The sequence below is a fragment of the Gracilinanus agilis genome, chromosome 2 (assembly GCF_016433145.1).
Source record: "Gracilinanus agilis isolate LMUSP501 chromosome 2, AgileGrace, whole genome shotgun sequence".
NCBI lineage: Eukaryota > Metazoa > Chordata > Mammalia > Didelphimorphia > Didelphidae > Gracilinanus > Gracilinanus agilis.
In genome coordinates, this window is record NC_058131.1 from 192,106,092 (window position 1) to 192,130,287 (window position 24,196).

Genomic DNA, 24,196 nt, shown 5'->3' on the forward strand with positions numbered 1-24,196 from the left:
TTCTCTCTCTTTTTCCCTACCTTCAACCTTCCTAATTGTAAATAAACTACCATAAAAGCTATCCTGACTTGGGTCTATTTTAATTATGGAATCAATCAAGATCTGATTGATTCCTGGTGACCATACTTTTCAGGTCTCTTATTACATGCTTTTATTCTTACCTTTCTCAAATCTCTATATTTTATTTTTATTACAACTATATAGATCATTCTTTGTGCCTCCTGATTGCCCTCTTTAGATTGTAAACTCTTTGAGAATAGGGGCCATATTTTATTCATCTTTGTATCCTCAAGTGCCTAGAAGTGTGCCTTACACAATACTGGTGAGGAATAAATGTTTGATACATTAAATATAAACACATGCTTTCATTAAATTTTAATTTGCCTTTACTCAATTCTAAATGCCTTATGCAAGCCTTAAATGCTTTAAGAAACATATTCTTCCCCATATTTTTACAGCTTTTAGCTTCATCTTATTCAGAGAAGCTGTTTGAACTTTGGTAAATATGATAGCTACAATTTAGTCTGAAATTGCAAATTTATTATTTTTTTGTGAAGTGTGTGTGTGTCTGTGTGTGTAGGATAGTGATAGATAAAACAATTTGACATTGGTAAGTGATGAATACTTGAAACGTGATGTCAGGAAGAACCTACACTTTTGTATCCTTTAAGGGAATATCATTAAGAAACCAAATAGACAACTACATGGATATTGGAAATTTCACTAGTGTTTTATAGGCTATTTATCTTTAATATTTCTACTTAATAATAATAGCTGACATTTATATACTAATAATAACATGGCAGAAACTGTGCTAAGTACTTTAAAATGTTATCTCATTTGATCTGCACAACAACTTTTGGACACTCCAGTGAAGGGATTAGGACAACAAGTGGATAACTGTGAGAATGAAGTGAATCAAAATGACTCCATCTTATGATTCAGTTATGGAGCTAGCTCAGTTTCCTTTCAATTCAATTATGAATCTAGTTCAGTTTCAGCCTTGGGAGAAAATTTTATTCAACTATAGGAATTGGGAAAAAAATCTTACTGCATTGTTTGAACCAACCCTATTTCTCTGGGAAGCTGGACTACTATGAATCACTACTTACCGATCTTTATTTAAGGATGTAGGTTATTCTGACAGAAACTTAGTCAGATGCTAGGACAGACTTAAGGCATTTTCTCAAAATTATACCCTTCAAAAAATTCTTATTTCTTATCTGAAACCTGGCTCCTAAATGATGAATTGGTTATTATCTCCATGTTCCTTTGATTGTGTACTGACACTTGGGGAGAGTAGTACACATCTTTTTCTCATTTCAGGGAATTTTAACAGTTAGGTCTTCTCTTGCCAACTTGGAAGGTACTTAATCTTTCATGTAATTTGAAATTGGGTTAACTAATATATTATTTCATTTTAATTAATTGACCTTATTTGATTAATTGTTTTTAATGTAGAAAAGTTTGTCTCCCCCTGTAGTCAGGCTTCAGTGCCCAAGCTCAGGAAGGCAACTGGTCCCAAGTTGATGGGCAATTGACATGTATTCCTTAATAAATCAATACACTCAGATGCTTAAAGAAAAAAAAACAACTATGAAAGGCAGGCACTTTTATTATACTATTGTGGAAGAGCGTTAAGGTAAAACCCCAGGTTTGGGACAGGTACCCTTTGTAAGAATGCAAGACTCCAAAAATTAGCCTAAAAATAAAAAGAGAAATTTATTAATATGGAAGAAATATATAATGTCCAGGAGACAGTGTCCAGGTAGAACGCTGCCTCCCAGAGAAGATGGGGTTTGGGCTTTTTATACTGCTTAGACAACAAGGGCTACAGGATGTTGAGGGTGTGAATCAGGAATGAGGTAATTTATTGTGCTAGGGGATATAAGAGCTGATCTGTGGAATTCAAGGGATGATTGGAATAGGTATCACCCAGTGCTTTTCAGGGTGAAACTTGGAGGTGCATATCTATGTTAAAAGAGGATCTGGGGGAAAGTCCAAAGGGCAGAAAGGAATTTCCCTTGTCCTTTTTGACCTGGAGCACTTCTGGAGTTTGGGGTGTCCAGAGGGGAACCCCAAGTCCCATGTCAATACCAATTTTATAGAGGAAGAAATTAAGGCAAACAGTAGTTAAATTTCTTACTGAAAGTAGTATAGCCATGAGTGTCTTTGGTTATATTTGAACTCAAGTCTTTCTGATTCCAGGTCTGGTAATTCATTCTTCTACTGCACCATTGAGCTGCCCCACAGCATACCAAATATTTTGAGTAATGGATTCTAAGAGGCACACAAAAGGCCACAATAAACTAATGTAAAGTAAATTCAAAGGTTCACTTGAAATGAAATATAACAAAAGATAAATGCCTTGTGCTGTCCTGATGGATAATATTATAATGGTTCTTTTCAGTGAAGTCTGAGAGTCATACATGTTAAGAAGGGTAATTTTTTCTAGATGTTTTAAATAAAATTTCTAAAAATTACATTTTTTTCAATATGTCGCAAGTTCTTAAACATATGGATGAATTGGTATTTCTTTTTTCATTTCAGGAAGTATCTGAAAATTATGAAAAATTAAATAAAATTATTTTTCTCTAGCCTCAGTAAACTCTAGAACCATTTGCTGTTTAAGAAAATTACTGCTATTAAACACCCTTAAGCTGTTGTTCAAAGTTACTCATCAACATTTTTCTTTTTTTGAAGAAGGGGTTAATAGAAGTTGAATTAAAATGCTAGGTTTTTTTTCTTCATCCTAATCTAGAACTGTTTTAAGCCATTGACTATCAGTTTAGATCCACTGAAAGAGTTCATAATAATGAAAGGTTAAATAAAAAAATGTTATCTTTTGCCCTCTAGGAGTTTAAGGGCACAGTGTAGCAGAACCCTGACTCCATTTTAATAACTAATATACATGCTTGGTGTTCAGAAGAAACTGTAACATTCACAAGTATACTTAAATAACACATTTGTTCTGCAAGAATGGGATTTAATGCATTTCAAGGAGAACGAAATGCAATTGAGTGGTTTTGTTTTGTCTTTAAGAAAAAATCAGAATCCTATTTGCAAGTGAGGGGAAAAAAACAGAAGGAATTCAATGTTTTAAAAATACTGAATAGTTCAAAAGTTCAAATGGCAAACTAACTTATTCATGGAAATAACTTTGAAATTTTACATATGAAATTAAGGAAATTTCTCAGGAAATATCTTAAATAATATTTTAATTGCTTGATTCTAGTTGTATGTTTAAGAAATATTATGAACTCTAGTGCTCTAACAATAAATAAACAAAATATGGCATTGAACGCTTATTTTGATGTTTCAATAAAAATTATTAATCAACATGTAAAAACTATAGATTGAAATATTTAATTGAATTTTAATTGAGTTCAAATAGAAATTCAATGGAAATATTTGCCCCTACCCCTAGAGAAAGAATATAGTCTTGAGAGTCAAAGGATGTGAGGTCAAATTCCCCCTCAGACACTTAGTATTTATGTAACCTTGCAGCAAGTCACCTCACCTCAATGAACATCAATTTACTTGTCCTCAAAATGAGTCAGTTGGACTAAATGACATTTCTGGTCCTTTGTAGCTCTAAGTCTGTGTCCCTCTGATCCTATGAAAATGGGCTTAGAGAAGCAAAATCTGTTTTACATAGACTGGCACATTCTCTCTTTAAAGGAAACAAGGAGGTTATACTTTATAAGAAGTTGGTCTAGATAAGGGCTTAAAGAATTGGCATTATTTCTTTGCTTTTGTTTAATTCATCTTATTTTTAAAGTATTAAACAGAAGCAGAAAACTTCCCTTAATTTCCATTTCTTGATAATGGGAGACATCATGATTCACCCCAAAAGGAGAAAGTGGGTCAACAGAATAGTGGGACAATCAAAGAAGAAGATGATATTCAGAAACTGAGAATACATGGTGATAAAGAAACACAAGGAAAAAGATGCCAAATACATCCAGCAGAGGCTAGGTGATCACTTATTGCCATGTATCATAGTGATGATTCCTTTTGCACATGTCTTGATCTAAATGGTTTGTGGAGTCCCTTCTATATCATAAATGCTTTGACATTTGCATTAATCAACATTTATTAAACAAGTACTGTATGCAAAATCTTCATGTTAGGTGATTAAAAGAGGATGCAATCAGGGAAGAAAAATTAATTAAAAGACTTTACAAAGTTCAAAACCATTGGTGTCAAACTAGCCCACTTAAAAATGCATAGGGATCTCTTTGGACGACATATTGACTTAGATCATCACATGTAAATATTATATCTGCCTTGTCTTATTCTTATTTTGTTAAATGTTTCTTAACTGCATTTTTGTCTAGTTCATATTGTATTCAGGAAGGTGTGGGTTGTGTATTTGACATCTCTCATCTAAACAAAAAGAGATGAAAACTTTGAACTAAAGTAGTTTCAGTGAGATTACAGAAGAGGAGGGGGATGTGAAGCACATGGTACAGGTAAAAATCAAAAGAAATTGGATTTTGATTACTCTTGGTAAGTGAAAGATATGGAGGAGTCAATCATATCTTTGAGTTTGTGAATATGAGTGACTGAGAGGATATCATGAAATGAAATAAAGATGTTAGAGCAAGAGCACATTTTATAGGTAGAAAATGAGAAGTTCACTTTCAGAATGCTTATTAGAGTGGATAGAAGAACACCTGGGGACATATCCTTTTAATCTAAAAGAAGCTGAAAATTCTGTATTCAAACTCTAGGGAGATGATGGAAATTTAGATTTAGAAGTGATCTGTGTCTAGGTGATAATTAAAGTCATAAAAGTGGAGCTAAAGGGAAAAATACAGAAGAAGAGGATAAATTATAACCTCTTGAGGAAGATTCACATTCAAAGATGGGGAAGAAAATAAGGAAGAGGAAGTAAAAGGTATAAATGTTCATATAGCACCTACAATTGTGTTAGGCACTATGATAAGTATATAAATATCATTTGATCTTCAAATAACTCTGTGATATAGGTGCTATTATTTATTCCCGTTTTACAATTGAGAAAATTGAACAAAAGAAGTTAAATGACTTGCTGGTAATTCAGATATGAATTTAGGAATTCCTAACTTCCGTTTCAGTTCACCTAACTGGCTCTAGGTGGCACACAAAAAGACAGAAGGAAGTAAAATAGAGACAAGGAAATCCTTAAGAATATAATAGCTTAGAAGTCATAGTTTGTTTAAGTCACAGATTATTTAGAAAAAGAAAGTCTAGTCTTCAATAATACCACATGCTGCAGAATGTTCAAAAAGAATGTAATCTAGCAAGAGATTCATTGGTAAAATTTAATGGAACAGTGTTGAGCATACTGTTGAAAAAGAAAGGTAGACTACGATGGAATGATTAGGGAGTGAATGATAAGGAAGTAAAGAAAAGAGTACAGCCTATTCCTGTAAGAATTGCTTAATGAATGAGGAGAAAAATAAGATAATTTTGAATTGGTTATAAAGACAGATAAGGCCTGTATTTATTTTCTGTGTTGTTATAATATAGATGACAAACATTTCCATAGTTTGAAAGAAAAAGATACCAGAAAAATGAGAGTCAGAGAAAGAGATATAGAGACAATTAGAGATTCCATTGATGAATAAGAAAAAGAAAATGATCAATGAGGAATGGATACCAAAGAAAGAGAATGAAGAGGGAATGGGTTAAATCTAGAGTAGGGATAAATTTCAGTGTCTTGTTAAAGATCATCTAGGTTTTAAAAGTTAAGAAATACTCCAGCAAAATCTGAGATGCATAATATAAAGAAACCAATTAAAGCTGATAGCTTAATCTTTCACCTAGTCCAGATTTCCAAAAAAGATGGAAAGTATTCAATGGAAAAATTGAATAGGAATAAGCCAAGGCATGTATAAGACATAATGCTAAGCAGTAATATTTTACAAGCAGTGAAATCCCAAAGCCCCCCTGAAATATATGAAATACCAGAGTGGTAGCCCTGAAAACAATGGCAGGAAAAGGGTCTCAAGTAAAACACAGTATAAGCCTGTGCTAAAATGTTGCCTCTCACCACTTCCAAGTAGAGGCCAGCATGGACAAAGCATAGAGTAGTAGAAGAATGATTCCAAAATCAAGGTAATACTCCTCATGAATAGAAGGAGAAAGGCTTCAAGATATATCAAGCTAGCACTGGCTCAATCTAACCCTGAACAGCTATGACCTGATTCACAAGAGACAAAATGACAAACCACACAACCAAGATTAGAAAGGGAAAATTTTATACAAGTGTCTCTGACTGAGGCTTTATTTCTCAACTAAGTCAAATTTATAAGAATACAAGTCATTTCCCAAATGACAAATGGTGAAAAGATATGAACAGGTAATACTCAGGTGAAAAAATTAATATCATTAGTCATATGAAAACATGCTCAAATTAAATAAATTAGTTAGAAAATGCAAATCAAATAACTCTGAGGTAGCACCTCACACCCATCAGTCTGACTAATATGACAAAAAAGGGAAAAGATGAATGTTGGAGGCGTGTGGGAATATTGGGACACTAACAGATGGTAGAGTTGTCTTCTGATATAACCATTCTGGAGAACAATTTGGACTATGCTCAAAGGACCATCCAACTTTGATGTGGCAACAGTATTACTAGGTTTGTATCTCAAGGACATCAAAGCAAGGGAGAAATAATCTATTTGTACAAATATATTTATAGCAACTCTTTTTGTGGTAGCAAAAAATTGGAAATTGAGGGAATGTCAATCAATTAGGGAATGTCTGGACAAATTGTATCATATAATTATAAAGGAATACCATTATGTCATAAGAAATGATGAACAGGATAATCATTAAAAAATGAAACCTGAAAAGGCTTATATGAAGCAATGCAAGAGTGAAGTGAGCAGAGCCAAGAAATTTTTTGTACAAAAAACCCCAATGCAACCAAAATTATAAGGGAATCAACAAACTGGGAAAAAATCTTTATAACAAAGAAATCTGACAAAGGTCTAATTTACTCAAATATATAAGGAGCTAAATCAATTGTACAAAAAAATCAAGCCATTCCCCAACTGATAAATGGGCAAGGGACATGAATAGGCAATTTTCAGTTAAAGAAATCAAAACTATCCATAAGCACATGAGAAAGTGTTCTAAATCTCTTGTAATTAGAGAAATAAAAATCAAAACAACTCTGAGGTACCACCTCACACCTTACAGATTAGCTAACATGACAGCAAGGAAAGTATAGTGTCTTCAAAATGGATGGGTCAAAATTGGGACATTAATGCTTTGCTGGTGGAGTTGTGAATTGATCTAACTATTCTTGATGGCAATTTGGAGCTATGCCCAAAGAGCTCTAAAAGACTGTCTGCTTTTTGATCCAGCCACACCACTGCTGGGTTTATACTCCAGTGAGATAATAAGGAAAAAGACACGTACAAAAAATATTTATAGCCGTACTCTTTGTAGTGACAAAACCTGGAAAAAGAGGATATGCCTTTCAATTGGGCAATGGCTGAACAAATTGTGGTATATGATGGTGAAGGAATACTATTGTGCTGAAAGGAATAATGAACTGGAGGAATTCCATGTGAACTGGAATGACCTCCAGGAATTGGTGCAGAGTGAAAGGAGCAAATCCGAGAGAACACTGTACACAGAGACTGTTACACTGTGGTACAATCAAATGTAATGGACTTCTCTACTAGCATCAATGCAATGATCTAGGACAATTCTGAGGGACTTATGAGAGAGAATGCTATCCACATTCAGAGGAAGAACTGTGAGAGTAGAAACACAGAAGAAAAACAACTGCTTTAACACATGGGTTGATGCAGATATGATTTGGGATGTAGACTCTGAAAGACCACCCTATAGCAATTACCAATAATATGGAAATAGGTCTTGATTGATGACACACATAAAAACCAGTGGAAATGCACATCAGCTATGCAGAATGGGTGGTGAGGTGGGTGGAGGGAAGAGTAAGAAAATGAATCATGGAACCATGGAAAATTTTCTAAAAATAAAAAAAAAGAGTGAAGTGAACAGAGCCAAGAAAATACAGAGTAAAGAATATTATTTTTAATTCATTCTTTTGTTAAACCTTTTATTAAATAAGTGGCATATGTCTTACTTTATATTACAAATATGTATGTATACAATAATAGCACATGTGTAACCAATATCATATTGCCTGCCATCTCAGGAAGGGAAGAAGAGATGAAAGAAAGGAGAGAACATGACTTCCCAAAAGTCAGAAAACTTGTTAAAACTGTATCTCTATGTAATCTGGAAAAGAAAAAAAAACTATGATAATTTCTTAAATAAAGAAAATTAAAAAACATTTTCTCTTTAGCACTTAATATTGAGAGAGACAGAGAGACAGAGAGAGACAGAGAGAGATAAGAGAATACCAAGTTCAAGAAGAAAGTAGAACTTTGTATTAGCTGCAATAAAGAAGAGCTTACCATATCATCCAGGATTTTGTGAGTAGAGTTTGACCCAAGAAAGAACAGCTAACCATACACTGACATAGGTGACACTGGAAAACAGAAAATCCCAAACATGATAGGAGATGTTATGGATAGAGAGAAGCCCAATGTGTATATATGCACTCACACATACATACAGAGTAAATCCACAACAAATCTACATAGAGTCAGATAAAAAAAATGCCCAAGCCTCTATGAGCACTAGGAGGATTATGAGAGTACCTGGAAGTAATGAAATGAGATAAAAATTATGTAATTACTAAGGATTAAAGAATAGCACGGAAAATTACTATTAAAATAAATGGGAAGAAAAAGCTAAGTGACAGAGACAAACATACAAAGATAAATGTTCTAAAAATTAGAATGGGTAAAATAGAAAATAACAACCCAATGAGGCATCAAGAAATATATTTTATAGGAAACTTATGACAATAAGGAAGAAAACATGAAAACATATAGTATTAAAAATTAAATCTGAGAGTTGGGTGGGAAGGGAAGGGAACAAGCATTTAGCAAATGTCCACTATGTTCTAGACACTATGCTAAACACCTTAAAACATATCATTTGATAAGGTATACATTTTGATTAATTAAAAGGAACTATGTAGGTATGAATTATATATGCAAAAAAGGTTATAAGAAATCAATGAGTTATCATAACCCTCATATCTCTGAATGTTATATTAAAGACTGATTATAGGCCTAGTGTCATTTTGTTGTTTTGTTGATTTTAGTCAAAGAGAAAGGAGAAGTGAAGACTTAAACATTAGAGACAAGGAAGAGGAAGTAGATGATAATTACTATTTAATATAATAAAAGCTCATAAGATAAAGGGTATTTAGATATGAAGCAAGGCTAAGACAAATCAATATCCCATGAACATCCCTTTCATCAGAAATGAACAAAGGAAAGTAGAATGTAATTATCCTTCTCCATCCTCGCACACATCCATGCAAAAATAATGGTAGAGAAATATATCAAATTCAATATGAAACAGGATGGAACAAGGAGAGAAGTGAAAAGGATAAGAGAGAGGGAATGGCAGGCAAGAAAATATTCATAAATAAAACAACTTCAATTATAAGAGTAACATGAAGAGAAAAACAAAAGAAAGGAAGAAAAAAACAGTGAAAATATGACATCAGAAGCATGGCAAAGGGAAGAAAAGTAGGGTCATAGATCCAAAACAGAATATGTCATTTTTTTAATAATAGCTCCCTCTCTTTAATTGCCTTATTATTTGCAAAGAGAAGGTGCAGGAAAGAGGAGAAAAAGTACAAGAGTAAAAGCTGAATGAAAATATATATGTATGTGTGTATGTGTGTGTATGTGTGTGTATATATATATATACATATATATATACATATATATAATTATGACCATGAGTATAAATAAAATAAATTTCCTAAGAATAGAATTAGACAGTAAAATAAATTAACAACAAAACCCTGAAAATATGATTATATAGAAATAAAATGAAAGAACAGAGCAGAATTGTGGTGTGCTTAATGTTAAATTAAAAAGTAGGATATGGATCATAATTTAATAAGGTCATAATAAGTATAGCCAAAAAATAAAGGGAGATAAGCTAGGAAGACACAATAGACTTGAAATATCATATATAATGAATTAAAATGAAAACTGCATGAATATATATGTATGTTTACAAACAGAATAGGATAACACCTTATTAACGCAAAGAAAAATTAAACTGAAGTGAGAAATGGAGAATACATTAAGAATAGTGGGACAATTAAACATGCCTCCTCTAGACCAAGAAAAAAATCTAATAAAAGAGTATCTCCCACTGTTAAATGTAAGCCATTAAAATGCATAAATGCAATAATAAAGAACTATGTCTAAGTATTTAAATATGAAGAATTCAGAGAACAGGAAGACATATGAACTAAAAGAAAGTGAAATAAGTAGAAACAAGAAGACACTATTAATAGTGATTACAATTAGAACAAAAAAAAACAACAAATACTACAAAATTATAATGAGTAAGCTGATCTCCCAGGAAGAGATAAAAAGTATAGCTCCCCTTTTTACCAATAAAGGTAGGGTGCAATAAATGTGGTAGTTTAGATATATTGTCACAGTTAATGTATTGAATAGTTCTTTTCCTTTTATTCCTTTTTTATTTTTATAAGGGTTTGCTTTAAGGATTAGAATCACAAAAATCATTTGCACTGTGTTGACTCCTTTAGGGTATATGTGACAAAATAATATTAGGACAATATTTTAATATGAAGGCCTTGGTACTATCTGAATGAGAAACTTTATTAGTTTTCTTTAATAATTCTACAAAATCGTGTACTTAAATCTTTTTAAATGATTTTATCAAAAGTCCAACCTGTTTATAATATACCCCCTAGGTCCCTGGCTATGATTAAGTCTAGTAAGGATTCCTATCTAAAGTGAATAGGGTGGAGAAGGGAGAAGATAATAAACATTTATTAAATATCTACTATGTTCCCAGTACTGTGGTAAGCAGTTTACAAATATTATCTCATTTGATCCTAACAACCCTGGGAACCAGGTACTATTATAATCCCTATTTCATAATTGAGAAAAATGAAGCAGATAGGGGTTAAGTGATTTCCCCGAGGTCACACAGCTAAGAAATGTCTGAAGGCACACTTAAATTCAGTTTTTCAATACTGCAAGTCCAGATCTCTGTCCCCTGTTCTGCCTAGGTAGAATAATGATTCAAATAAGAGATAGAAGCCATTTCTGATTGCTTTATTTAATAGAATTATTTCTTGAGTTTTACTTTGATCCTGTAAAAAGCATTATCATTTTAGGGAATAGAGAAATGGGGGTTGAATAGTTTAAGAAAATTATTATTAAAGTTGTCCTGACATTTTAAGAAATTATCCTTTGAGAATGATAACTAAACTTTGAACTTTTGTACAATATTTACTATAACATTGTCTTTTTTAGAATAGTAGGAAGTATAACTCAAAAATGTTTAGCAGAGAGATATTTTCATAGGCAAGCTAAATGCACATATAGAGGGCACAGACTTGATAAGAATAAGGATTGTTTCTTCATATGAAATATTCAGTAAACTTGGGAGATAGCTGTTACGTAGCCATTAATAGTTTACTAAATAAAGCTCCTTGCTATATTGGAAAAAGCTACCATTATCTTAAAGAGAGAAAGAGAAAAGTGCATTTGAGACTTATTGAGAAGTTATAAGTGGTCTCAAAACCCCACAAAAACATTAAAAAAGCCCAGCTAAGTAGTTGCAAGTGACTATGATATACCTCAAAGAAAATATCAACTTTTAAATTAATAAAACATTCTTCTGTTGAGGAGTCTCCTAAATTAGTGAGCAGAGGTAGAAGAGAAGGTGGTTTGTATTTCTACAGTACATAAGGAATAAATGAATACAAATACAAATGGACATTGTGGCACATTCCCTTACTTAACCTTACACATAGAAATATATCCATCAATAGCAGGTCATCACATTTGTGAAAGGAGTTAAAAGAGTCCAAATCATTTAAAAAAAAAAGGCTATGCTGAACATCTTCAGTGCACACTTAACTCTTTCACACCTTCAAAAGGTTCCTCCCCCTTTTCCCAACTTCAATAGAATATGAAAAAGATTTCTTTCCTCTTACTTCATTCCTCTAACGATGTCCTTCTTAATCAGTATAATCATTCCAAGTTTTGGGGGAAGGCTAATGTAAAAATATGCCTTCTGAAAGAGGTTTCTTTTCATCCAGAGGCAAGGAGTTAAAACAACATTCTCATCTCAGTAATATAAGGGGAAATAAGTTTACTTCATATAAACCCATAGGGATAACAATTACCCATATTCAAATATTTCTACCCCATCATCTGTGACATGAAGAGGAATCACTTGATTAGATTATTTCCCTAGCCAATGCTCACTGGAAGATAGGATTTTTAAAAGTGAGTGCTATTTGTAGAATATTTTTTATTACTCAATTGACATCAAAATAAGAAATTGGGCCAGAACTTCTTCTTTAAAACAAAACATATTTTAGAGGAACAAAAAAATTCATTTTGTTTACTGAGGATGAATTCCTGGCCCAATAATGACTTTTTCTATTATTAACATTCTCTTTCTTTCTTAATCTACTTTTTTTCAGACAGATTCTCTGACCCATAGACCATAGGTCAAAGTACGTCAACTTTTTGTTTATTTATGATTTCATTAGTTTTTATCTCTTGGATTTTATTTACTAGCTTAGTTGTTTACCACTATTTTAGTTTCAAGTTATGGTAATGTGCCCCAGTTATGTTCCTTATTAATGTAATAACTTATTTTTATATTTCCTGAACCATACCTGATGTACATTCCATTGAAAACAGGAGATGAGAAACTTTAGAGCTGTACAGTTTAGGTTTGATAATGGAAGGAAAGAAAGTTGTTTCTCCACCCTCCTTCTGTGAAGAACCACTTTGTTTTAGTAAATAAGCTGCACAGACCACTTATGAAACACATTTCATTTATTACTGTGAAGATGTTACAGCTGGAAGATGTCTTACAAAGAGAGCTTGAAAAAGTTGAAAAAGCTTTTCCCACAGGGTCACACAGAGAACAAAGGCAAAAGTGGGACAAGAAGTCAATTAAACATTAAAACTTTCAGACAATATTAAAGGTAACTAGATAGGTATGTTCAGTAAGAGATGGAGTTGTAGTGCCATTTTTAATTCTATTTCTTCCATGAATTTTTCCCTAGTGTAAGCAATATGTTTTCCACAACATGATGAACATAGGAATATGTATTGTTTAATATAACTTGCACAACCTATATCATATTATGCTGTCATGGTGAAGAGTGAGGATTGGAATGAAAGAAGAGAACATGGATCATAAAATTCTAGGAAATGATTATTGAAAATTATATTGACGTAATCTGGACAGAACAACTGGGCACATGTTTATATATTTTACAGAAAACTCTAGAAAATAAAAGACCAGACAAGAAACTATCTGCCAAGATTCTCAGCTGTACTAATCTGGTACCAATTCTAGGACAGAAACACTGTGGCTGAAAGGGGAAAGTTCTGCCTTATTTTCATTTTCCTCCTGTGCTTCAAATAGTTAGCCGTAAGCAATGATGACAATGATTTCTGGATAAGCTTTGAGGGATTTGGGGGAGGAGGGGACAGTAATTTCACAAAGTCCAGACGTTTAAAAAGTTCAAAAAAGCTTTTTACTATTCCTTCTAGCCATGTCCTAAAGATCCCATTTAAAATCTGGAGACAAAAGGCAAACAGTTTCTGTAAGTTTGTACTGTTAATTTCTAGGGAAAGTCAGCTTGAACCTTTTAGGTTTGAGACTCAAATCAGTTTTTAGTTTATATTTGTATAGGATTCAATAGTTTTCAAAGAATATCTCATTTGATCCTTAAAACAGTGCTGTGAATTTCACAGAGCACAGATTATCACCATTTTGTAGACTAAAAAATGCTTTCAGATGTAGCTTGTCACAGAGCTAGTTGACCTGTGAGAGTTAAGATTAGAACTCTATGAGATATTCTTATTCAGATCCTATTGCTAATTCCAAGCTATTCCAGTCTCTCCTTCAATACCTGTCTGAAACATAAGTAGGAAAGGACAATCTGGGTTGTTATCCAGAATGCCAATGTGACAGGAGTATAATTTCTCATTGTTGCAGTCTCCTAGCCCACTTTCAATGCATTCCATGACCATCTGCTTGGTATAGACAGTACTTCCATTCATTCTTTCTCTCTGTCAGAATTTCTCCATCTCCTTAATTCTGAACTTAATACCACATCCCTTTTCTTTTGTAAGGGTAGAAGATTATCTCCTATGACATAAGGTATAAGGCTAGTATTTCTGTATAATGGACTTCTCCTTTTCCTAGAATGTCTGCATCAGAATGATGTGAACTCTCCTTATTCCCAGCTCATCTGTATTCTATCTTCATGCCAGTATTATAGTTAAAGACCTGGGAGACCCTACTATGCCCTCAAGCTAGTACTTTTTATCTTTCATCTATCAGCCAAGTTTTGAAGGAAAAAAAAACATGACTATACTTGTTCACTCAACTTCAAAACCTATTTCCATATTATTAATATTTGCAATAGTGATCATTCAAAGTCAACATCCCCAATCATATCCTCATAGAAACATAAGATCAATCATATGATTTTCCTTCTGCCTTTCTACTCCCACAGTTCTTTCTCTGGATGTGTATGGCGTTCTGGCGTTCTTTCTCATAAGTCTCTCACAATTGCCCTGGATCATTGCATTACTGCTAATAGAGAAGTCCATTACATTCAATTTTGCCGCAATGTTTCAGTCTCTATGTACAATGTTCTCTTGGTTCTGTTCCTTTTTCTCTGCATCAATTCCTAGAAGTTGTTTTAGTTCACATGAAATTCCTCCAGTTTATTATCCCTTTAAGCATAACAGTATTCCATCATCATCACATACCACAACTTCTTCAGCCATCCCCCAATTGATGAATAGCCCCTCATTTTCCAGTTTTTTTCCACTACAATGAGGGCAACTATAAACATTTTTGTACATGTATTTTTCTTTATTATCTCTTTTGAGTACAAATCCAAAAGTGGTATCACTAGATCAAAGGGTAGGCAGTCTTTTAAAGCCCTTTTGGGTATAGTTCCAAGTTGCCTTTCTGAATGGTTGGATCAATTCAAAACTCCACCAGCAATGCATTAGTGTCCCAATTTTGCCACATCTACTTCACCATTTATTACTTTCCTTTGCTGTCATATTGGCCATTATGCTAGGTGTGAGGTGGTAGCTCAGCATTGTTTTGATTTGCATTTCTCTGATTATGAGAGATTTAGAACATTTTTTCATGTTCCTATTGATAGTTTTGATTTCTTTATCTGAAAACTGACTATTCAGGTCCCTTGCCCATTGATCAATTGGGGAATGGCTTGATTTTTTTGGTACAATTGATTTAGTTCCTTATATATTTGAGAAATTAGACTTTTGTCAGAGGTTTTTGGTATAAAGACTTTTCCCTGAATTTGTTGTTTCCCTTCTAATTTTTGTTGCATTGGGTTTGCATGGGAAAAAAAACCTTTTTAGTTTAATGCAATCAAAATTATTCATTTTATATTTTATAATATTCCATATCTCTTCTTTGGTCTTAAATTATTTCCTTTTCCATAGATATGAGAAGTACACTATTCTATGTTCACCTAATTTATTTATAATTTCCTTCTTTATATTTAAGTCATTTAAATGTTCTAAATTTATCATGGTATAGGCTATGAGATGTTGATCTAAACCAAATCTCTCCCATTCTTTCTTCTATTCCTGTTTTCTAATTTTCCCAGCAGTTTTTGTCAAATACTTGGTAATTGTCCCCAAAACTGGAATCATTGGGTTTATTGTACACATTGCTGAGGTCATTTACCCCAAGTCTATTCCATTGATCCTCTCTTTTGATTTCAAGCCAGTATCATACTGTTTAATTGACCACTACTTTATAGTATATTTTAATATCTGGTACTGCTAGGCCTCCATCTTACACATTTTTTTTCATTATTTCCCTTGATATTTTTTATCTTTTGTTCTTCCAAATAAACTTTGTTATAATTTTTTTTCTAATTTAGTAAAAATGTTCCTTAGTAGTTTGATAGGTATGGCACTGAATAAGAAATTAATCTGGGTAGGATTGTGATTTTTATTATGTTAACTCATCCTACCCTTGAGCAATTAATATTTTTTTCCAATTGTTTAGATCTATTTTAATTGCATGGAAAGTTTTTTGTAGTTGTGTTCATGTAATTCCTATGTTTGTCTTAGGAGATAGATTCCTAAGTATTTTATGTTGTCTAGGGTGATTTTAAATGCAATTTCTCTTTCTAACTCTTGCTGCTGAGATGTATTGGAAGTATGTAGAAATGCTCATGATTTATGTGGGTTTATTTTGTATACTCCAACTTTGCTAAAGTTGTTGATTTCCCCCCCCCTAGGTTTTTAGTTGACTTTCTAGGATTCTTTAAGTAGACTATTCTATCATTTGCAAAGAGTGATAGGTTAGCCTCCTTGTTGCCTATTTTAACACTTTCAATTTCTTTTTCTTCTCTAATTGCTACCACTAGTGTTTCTAGTACAATGTTAAATAATAGAGGTGATAATGGGCATTCTTATTTCGCTCCTGATTTTATTGGGAAGGCTTCTAACATACCTATTGCATATGATACTTACTGATGATTTTAAATATATACTCTTTATTTTTTTTTAGGAAAGTCCCATCTATTCCTATACTTTCTAGTGTCTTTAATAGGAATGAGTCAAAGGCTTTTACTGCATCTATTCAGATAATCATGTGATTTCTGTTTGTTCAGCTGTTGATATGGTCAATTATATAGATGGTTTTCCTAATATTAAACCTCCCTTCCATTGCTGGTATAAATCCCACCTAATTAGAGTGAATAATCCTAATGATTACTTACTGTAGTCTTTTTGCTAGTATTCTATTTAAGATTTTTGCTTCTCTGTTCATTAAGGGGATTGGTGTGTAGTTTCTTTCTCCATTTTTGGTCTACCTGGCTTTGGAATCAGTACCATATTTGTCATGAAAGGAATTTGTAAAATTCCTTCTTTGGTTATTTTGTCAAATAGCATTGGGATCAATCATTCTTTATTTGTTTGATAGAATTCACTTGTGAATCTATCTGGCCCTGGAGATTTTTTCTTAGGTAGTTTCTTGATGGCTTTAAATTTCTTTTTCTGAGAAGGGATTGTTTATGTATTCTATTTCCCCTTTTGTTAATCTAGACAATTTATTTTTTGTAACTATTCACCCATATCACCTAGATTGTCATTTTTATTACCATATAATTGGACAAAATGGTTCTTAATAATGACCTTAATTTCCTCTTAATTAAAGTTGAGGTCACCCTTTTCATCTTTGATACTGTTAATTTTATTTTCTTCTTTTTTATTAAATTAACCAGCAATTTTTCTATTTTATTTGTTTTTTCAAAGTAGTAGCTCCTATTCTTATTTATCAATTCAATAGTTCTTTTACTTTCTATTTTATTAATTTCTACTTTGGTTTTTAATATTTCCAATTTAGTTTTTATTTTGGAACTTTTAACTTGTTACCCTTCTTTTTTTTAAGTTGCATGCCCAATTCATTGACCTCTTCCCTCTCTGATTTATTGATATAGGCACTTAGGAATATAAATTTTCCCCTGAGTATTGCTTTGGCTGCATCTCATAGATTTTGACATTTTGCTTCCTCCATTCTCTTCAATGAAATCAGTAATTGTTTCTTTGAATTATTCTTTTACCCACCAGTTTTGAAGAATTAGATTATTTAGTATCCAATTAATTTTGAATCTGCTTTTCCATGAGTTCTTATTGATTATTATTTTTATTGCACTACAGTCTGCAAAGATTGCATGTATTATTTCTGCTTCTCTACATTTGTTTGAAATATTTTTGTACCCTAGTACATGTTCAATCTTTGCATATATGCCATGTGCAGCTGAAAATATTATATATTCCTGTGAATCCCAATTCATTTTTTCTATAGATATCTATTTTTCTAACATTTCATTTACTCCCCTTACTTCTTTCTCATTTATTTTTTGATTCAATTTATCTAGTTCTGATAGGGGAAGGTTAAGGTCCCCCACTAGTATGATTTTACTATGTATTTCCTCCTTATGTTCCTTTAGCTTCTCCTTTAGAAATATGAATGTTGTATCATTTGGTGCACATATGTATTTACCTATAACATTCCTTTCACCAAGATGTAATTACATTTCTTATCTCTTTTAATCAAGTCTATTTTTACTTTGGCATTTTCTGAGATCATAATTGCTACTCCTGCCTTCTTTGTCTCAGTTGCAGCCCAGTAAATTGTGCTCCATCCTCTTACCTTTACTCTGTGTATGTCTACCTGCCTCAAGTGTGTTTCCTGTAGAAAACATGGTAGTATTCTGGTTTTTAATCCATTCGTCTATATGCTTCCTTTTTATTAGCAAGTTCATCCCATTCCCATTTATGATTACTATCTGTGTATTAACCTCTATTTTGATGTCCTTCATTGATTCTGCCTTTTCTCTTATCCCTCTTAACCTCCTCTCCAAACTTTTTCCTTTTAGTAAGTCTTCCTCCTTTCTTCTCCCTAATGTTACTCCTCTTCCCACCCCCTCACTTGTTATCATTCCCCTATGACTATAGTGCCCTCAAACTCTCCCTCCCTTGTATTGCTCCCCTCTCCACCAGCCCATTTATTACTCTACTGCTTTCCTATAGGGCACAGTAAAATTCTCTGCCCCATTGGATCTGATTGTTCTTCCCTCTCTCAGTCAATTCCAATGAGCTTAAGATTTAAGTATTGCCTGCTACCAACCTCTTTCACCCTTCCATTGTTTTGGTCTTCTTCCCCCCCTACCACCCATGAACTTCTTTGTGAAATATAAATTTACCCCATTTTTTCTCCTTTCCCAATTCTCTTAGCATTATCCTCTTTTTTACTCCTAGGTTTTAGTGTTTTTTTTAACTTATCATCCTATACAGTTTGTCCCTGTACCCTCTAAGTATACTACTTCTAGACACATGAATAATAATAACAATTTTTAGAGCTATCAATATCATCTTTTCATAAAGGAATGCAAATCATTTGAACTTACTGGGTCCCTTTAATTTTTCCCCTTTCTTAATTACCTTTTGGTGATTCTCTTGAGTCCTGCATTTGAGCATTAGATTTTCTGTTTAAGTCTGGCATTTTCTTCAAGAATGCATAGAAATATTCTATTTTATTAAATGAACATATTTTGCCCTTCAAGAATATAGTCAATTTTTCTGGGTAGTTGATTCTTGGTTTAGACCCAGTTCCCTTGCTTTCCAGAATATCACATTCCATGCCTTCTGGTACTTCAGTGTAAGTACAACCAGGTCCTGTTTAATCCTGACTATGACTCCATGGTATCTGAATTGTTTCCTTTTAGAAGCTTTTAGTATCTTTTCCTTGGTCTAAAAGTTCTTGAACTTGCCTATAACATTCCTGGATATTGTCAATTGGGAATATAATGCAGGAGGTGATCTGTGGATTCTTTCAATCTCTACTTTACCCTCTTGTTCAAGAATGTCAGGGCAGTTTACTTGTATAATTTCCTATAGAATAATGTCCTGGATTTTTCTTTTGTCATGATTTTCTGATTGTCCAATAATTCTTACATTGTCTTTCCTGGATCTATTTTCCAGTTTTGTTGTTTTATCAATGAAGTGTCTCATATTTTCTTCATTTTTTTTCATTCTTTTAATTTTGTTTTATAGACTCTTGCTGCCTTATGAAGTCATGTTGAATTCTAATTTTTAAAGACTGAATTTCATCACTGGCTTTTTTATCCTCCTTTTCCTTTGGATTTATTTTTCTTTATAGATCACCTTTTACTTTCTTTGTTTCTTTTTCAAGCTGGTCAGTTATAGTTTTAAGTCTTTATTTTATTATTTTAGTTCATGTGCCTCTCTTTCCAGTTGTCCCGTTTTGATTTTTAAGTTATTTTCCCAATTTTCTTTAGCCATTCTTAATTGTTTTTTGAATTATGTTTTCAGTTCTTCCAAAGCTTGAGTCCAATTTTCTGGAGTTCCTGAGTTTTTCTTGGTGTTCCTTGATCCTATTTTGTTCCATTTGTTCTTTTTTTAATTACCTGAATAGAAGCAGTTGATTGTATTTTCACTTTCTGTTGTTTACTCTTTTTTTCTTCTTTCTCCTTCCTTATTAGTTGAATTCTTGATCCTCTGTTTATTTGTTGGATCTGTGAGTTTGGGCTTTTCTGTCCTGAAGGGGCTTTTTCTCTGCTTTGCTGATTAACTGGATTAGGCTAATGGAGCTGACCTGAGGCCAGATCTTCCCCAGCTAAAAGCAGAAGCTGAAAGTAAAAGTGAAGGTATTGGGTGCCGCCAGGTGGCTCAAAGGATTGAAAGCCAGGCCCAGAGACAGGGGGTCCTGGGTTCAAATCTGGCCTCAGATACTTCCTAGCTGTGTGACCCTGGGCAATTCACTTGACCCCCATTGCCTAGCCCTTACCACTCCTCTGTCTCAGAACCAATACCCAATATTGATTCTAAGATGGAAGGGAAGCAAAGGTATGAAATCTGAAGGTAGTTATCCTAGTCCTTCTCTCTTCCTTTCTGCCAGCCACCTCCCTGCCAGATATCTTGTCAGAGCCCTGAGCTTCCCATGGTGGTACTAAGGTACTCTGTCAAAGTTGCAGCCTTCACCCTAGGATCTTAATCTGCAGGATTCTTACCACAGGTCTCAGCCCAGTGGTGGTAGTGGTGGCAGGGTGTTAGAGTTGAGCTTTTCTGCCCTCTGGAGACTTCTTATCTGTAGTATTGATAGACTGCATTAATCCAGTTGAGCTAATCTAGAGAGTTTACTGTGCCCTGAGGCAAAAATCTCCTGAAGTAGAGGCCCAACAAGAAGGAATGGTGGCTGAGGGCTGTGACCAGGCTGCACTCCTCTCTGCCCCTCTCCTCCAGCTACTTCCCTTACAGCAATGGTTAGAACCCTGAGTCTCAACTAGCTATGGTAGTAAGGAAATTTCTTCAGGCTGGAGCCCTCTCTCCATGATTCCAGCAACCACCTGAGTCTCAGTACTGTGGGTCAGGAAGGGGTCATGGGAACGTCCTTCCTTATTTTCCTTAAACCTTAGAATTCAACCTTCTCTGCATACCTTTTAAATTGAATTGAGCAGAATCAGAGACTTCCTGGTTAAGATGGAGGCAGAGTAAAAAGCAGCTGCTTAACCTCTCCTAACCAAAACATACAGGACTCCTCAAGAAGACATAAAAACAAATCCAGAGGAATAAAGGGACCCCACAACAGGGAGCAGAATTGGAGGTACGTGGAATGGGGGCACTTCCATGCTATAAAGCGGTAAAACAGCTCTCACTAAAACACGAGCTGAGCAACCCCCTCCCCTACCCCATACCACCTACAGTGACAAAGCCAGCGCACAAGAGTTAGAGCAAGTTTGGGGTGCAGATTAAGTCCTTGGCAGCTACCTGGGGTCACCAGGGCCTGCTCCTGAGAGCAGCAAGACTTAAGACCTGAAGAGGCTAAAGAATGCGCAAACTTTGAACACAGACCCTGAGCACTGGCACAAGTGAGGGCAAGGACACAAGCCCAGACACAAATCCTGAGCACAGGTGAGGACTCCGATCTTGAGAGGAGGTGCGGACCTTCAGTGGGGGCCCAGTGCAAAAGGGGTTTACAACTATGGAAACAATGCCTTGAGACTGTTAAAGGAGCCTTGGGCAGAGGAACAATTAAGAGGACCACCAGGAGGCTTGACCCTGAGAACAACTGAGACCTCAGGAGCCTAAAGAGTGCAGACAGACCCTGAGTGTGAGGATAAATTTGAGAGGGTGCAGGGCTAACAATGGAAAGCCAGAGACAAGAACCCCAAAAGAGAAAGATCATGAAGAAGAAATCTATAACACTCGACATCTTTTACACAGATAAAATCCAGACAAAAGAGCAAACAGCAGAGGAGAACAAACAAGTAATCATATCCAAACCTTCCCAAAATAATGAAAACTGGCCACAAGCTATTGAAGAGTTCAAAGCTGAGATGATGAGAAAGATGGAAGAGATTTGGCGAGAGAAGTGGGAAATAGCTCAAAAGGAAATAAACAGGTTAGAAGACAGAAACTCCCAATTGGAGAAAGATGCCCCCAAATCAAATGAAATGGTAAGCAAATTGGAAACCAAAATATGGCAAGAAAATAATAGTTTAAAAGGCAGAATTTTGCAATTGGAAAGTGAGGCTCAGAAATCAAATGAACTGGTAAGCAAATTGCACACCAGAAATGACCAGATTGAAAAGGAAAACCAGTCCCTAAAGGCTAGAATTGAGCAATTAGAAGCTAATGATCTCTCAAGAAAGCAAGAACAAATAAAACAAAGTAAATTGAATTGAACAGGAGGGTCTCCCAGATCGATCCTGCTGTTGTATTTGGTTTTCAGTCCCCCTCAAAGTCTTTTATTTTTGATTGGTGTGGAATTGCTTTCACAGAGCAATAGCCTTTTACTGCTTCTAAGCCACCATCTTGATTCCACCCTCAAATTTACATTTTAAAAATATTCACTTTGTGTAATTCCATCTTCCAAAACTGAGTATCTAGCAGTCATAATCAAAAGAAACAAGCTGTAGGTAAATTGAGGCTCACATGTTATCATCTTCACCTTAGTCATTTGTGCATATATGCCCATCTCTTTCACAATAACTGTCTCTGTAAGGGACATGCCAATTGACTTACCTATTTTTTCTTAATATCTTTGGGACTTCTCAAAACAAAATTTATTTTAGATACTGGCAATTGTGAATTTAATATAATTTTTACTCACTTATTTCATTTGAAAACCCATTTTCAGTCAGTATTAGCCCCACCATTTGATTTGGCACCTAGTGGCTACCCAGCTCCTAAGAAGGTCTGGCTTAAGAACTTTCATTACTCTTGGCATCCAGACCGAGGATAAGTCTGTCCAATTAGAGAGTCCCAGGAGATGTGGTGGGGTGGAATTGGCTTTATAAGAAAGGGTATGGAATAAACTTGGTCTCTTTTTAGACATGTGGCTTTCTACATTCAGGGGCTGGAGACTCTTCTTGGTACAGTATATTTTTGGCTGAAGAATTCAGGTGACCATGAATAACTGAGATTAATTAAGAGTGGCCAAGTGATCAAATGATTTCCTTTCTCTAACTTTTACTAATGAACATTAGAGAGTAATGTAGGCTCTAGAGAATTTTAGTTAAAACACAACATTATGGATACTCTCATCTCTTCCATAACATCTAGCACTTAAGTTTGTAGATGCTGCCATTGGCAAATATCTACTAAATGACCAACCCAAAGGAGAATGGAAGATGTTCAGCATTTTCAATAGCATGTCCTTACTGGGGCCCACTTTGTATCTCATCTTAAGCAGTTGCACATCATTCAACATTTCAATGGTGCCCCTAGAAATCTTGACAGTGATACCCAAAGTCTGGTAGAAAGAAGTTCTCTTGAGATCTAAACCAGGGTAAACTAAAATAGATCTAAATTAGACAGGCCCAGGTATATCATATGGAATAATAGTACTGTATGGACAACAGCTGGCAATTAATTGCATATTATATATAGATATAGATCGATATTGCACATCTCTAATCTTAGATAGATCTTCCTTGGTTGAACACAAAACCCTCATTCCCTCAGATATGAGGACTGTTTTTTTTTTCAGAGCAGGGCTGTTATATAGATATCCACACATGACTTTTTACAAGATAGTGTTTTTTTACCTATCAATACTATGACCTTCCTACAGAGGGACAAGCATTGCATCTACTCTGAACTGTAATGCAAGTTTAGCATTGCCATGTTTGGCTTAGGCAATCCTGTCAGTTGCTGTGGATGGAATGTTGATGATTTCCATGTCATCTGCTCCAACAATGAAGCATTTTGTATAATTATTCAAAACTTGGATTATCTAATAAAAGTAATTGACACAGAGACTGATATACTGTGGTAAAATTGAATGTAATGGACCTCTGTACCAGCAGCAATACAATGACCCAGGACAATTCTGAGGGATTTATGGTAAAGATGCTATCCACATTCAGAGGAAGGACTGCAGGAGAGGAAACATATAAGAAAAACAACTGCTTGAAGGCATGGGTCGGGGTGGACATGATTGAGGGTGTGGACTCGAAACTACCACA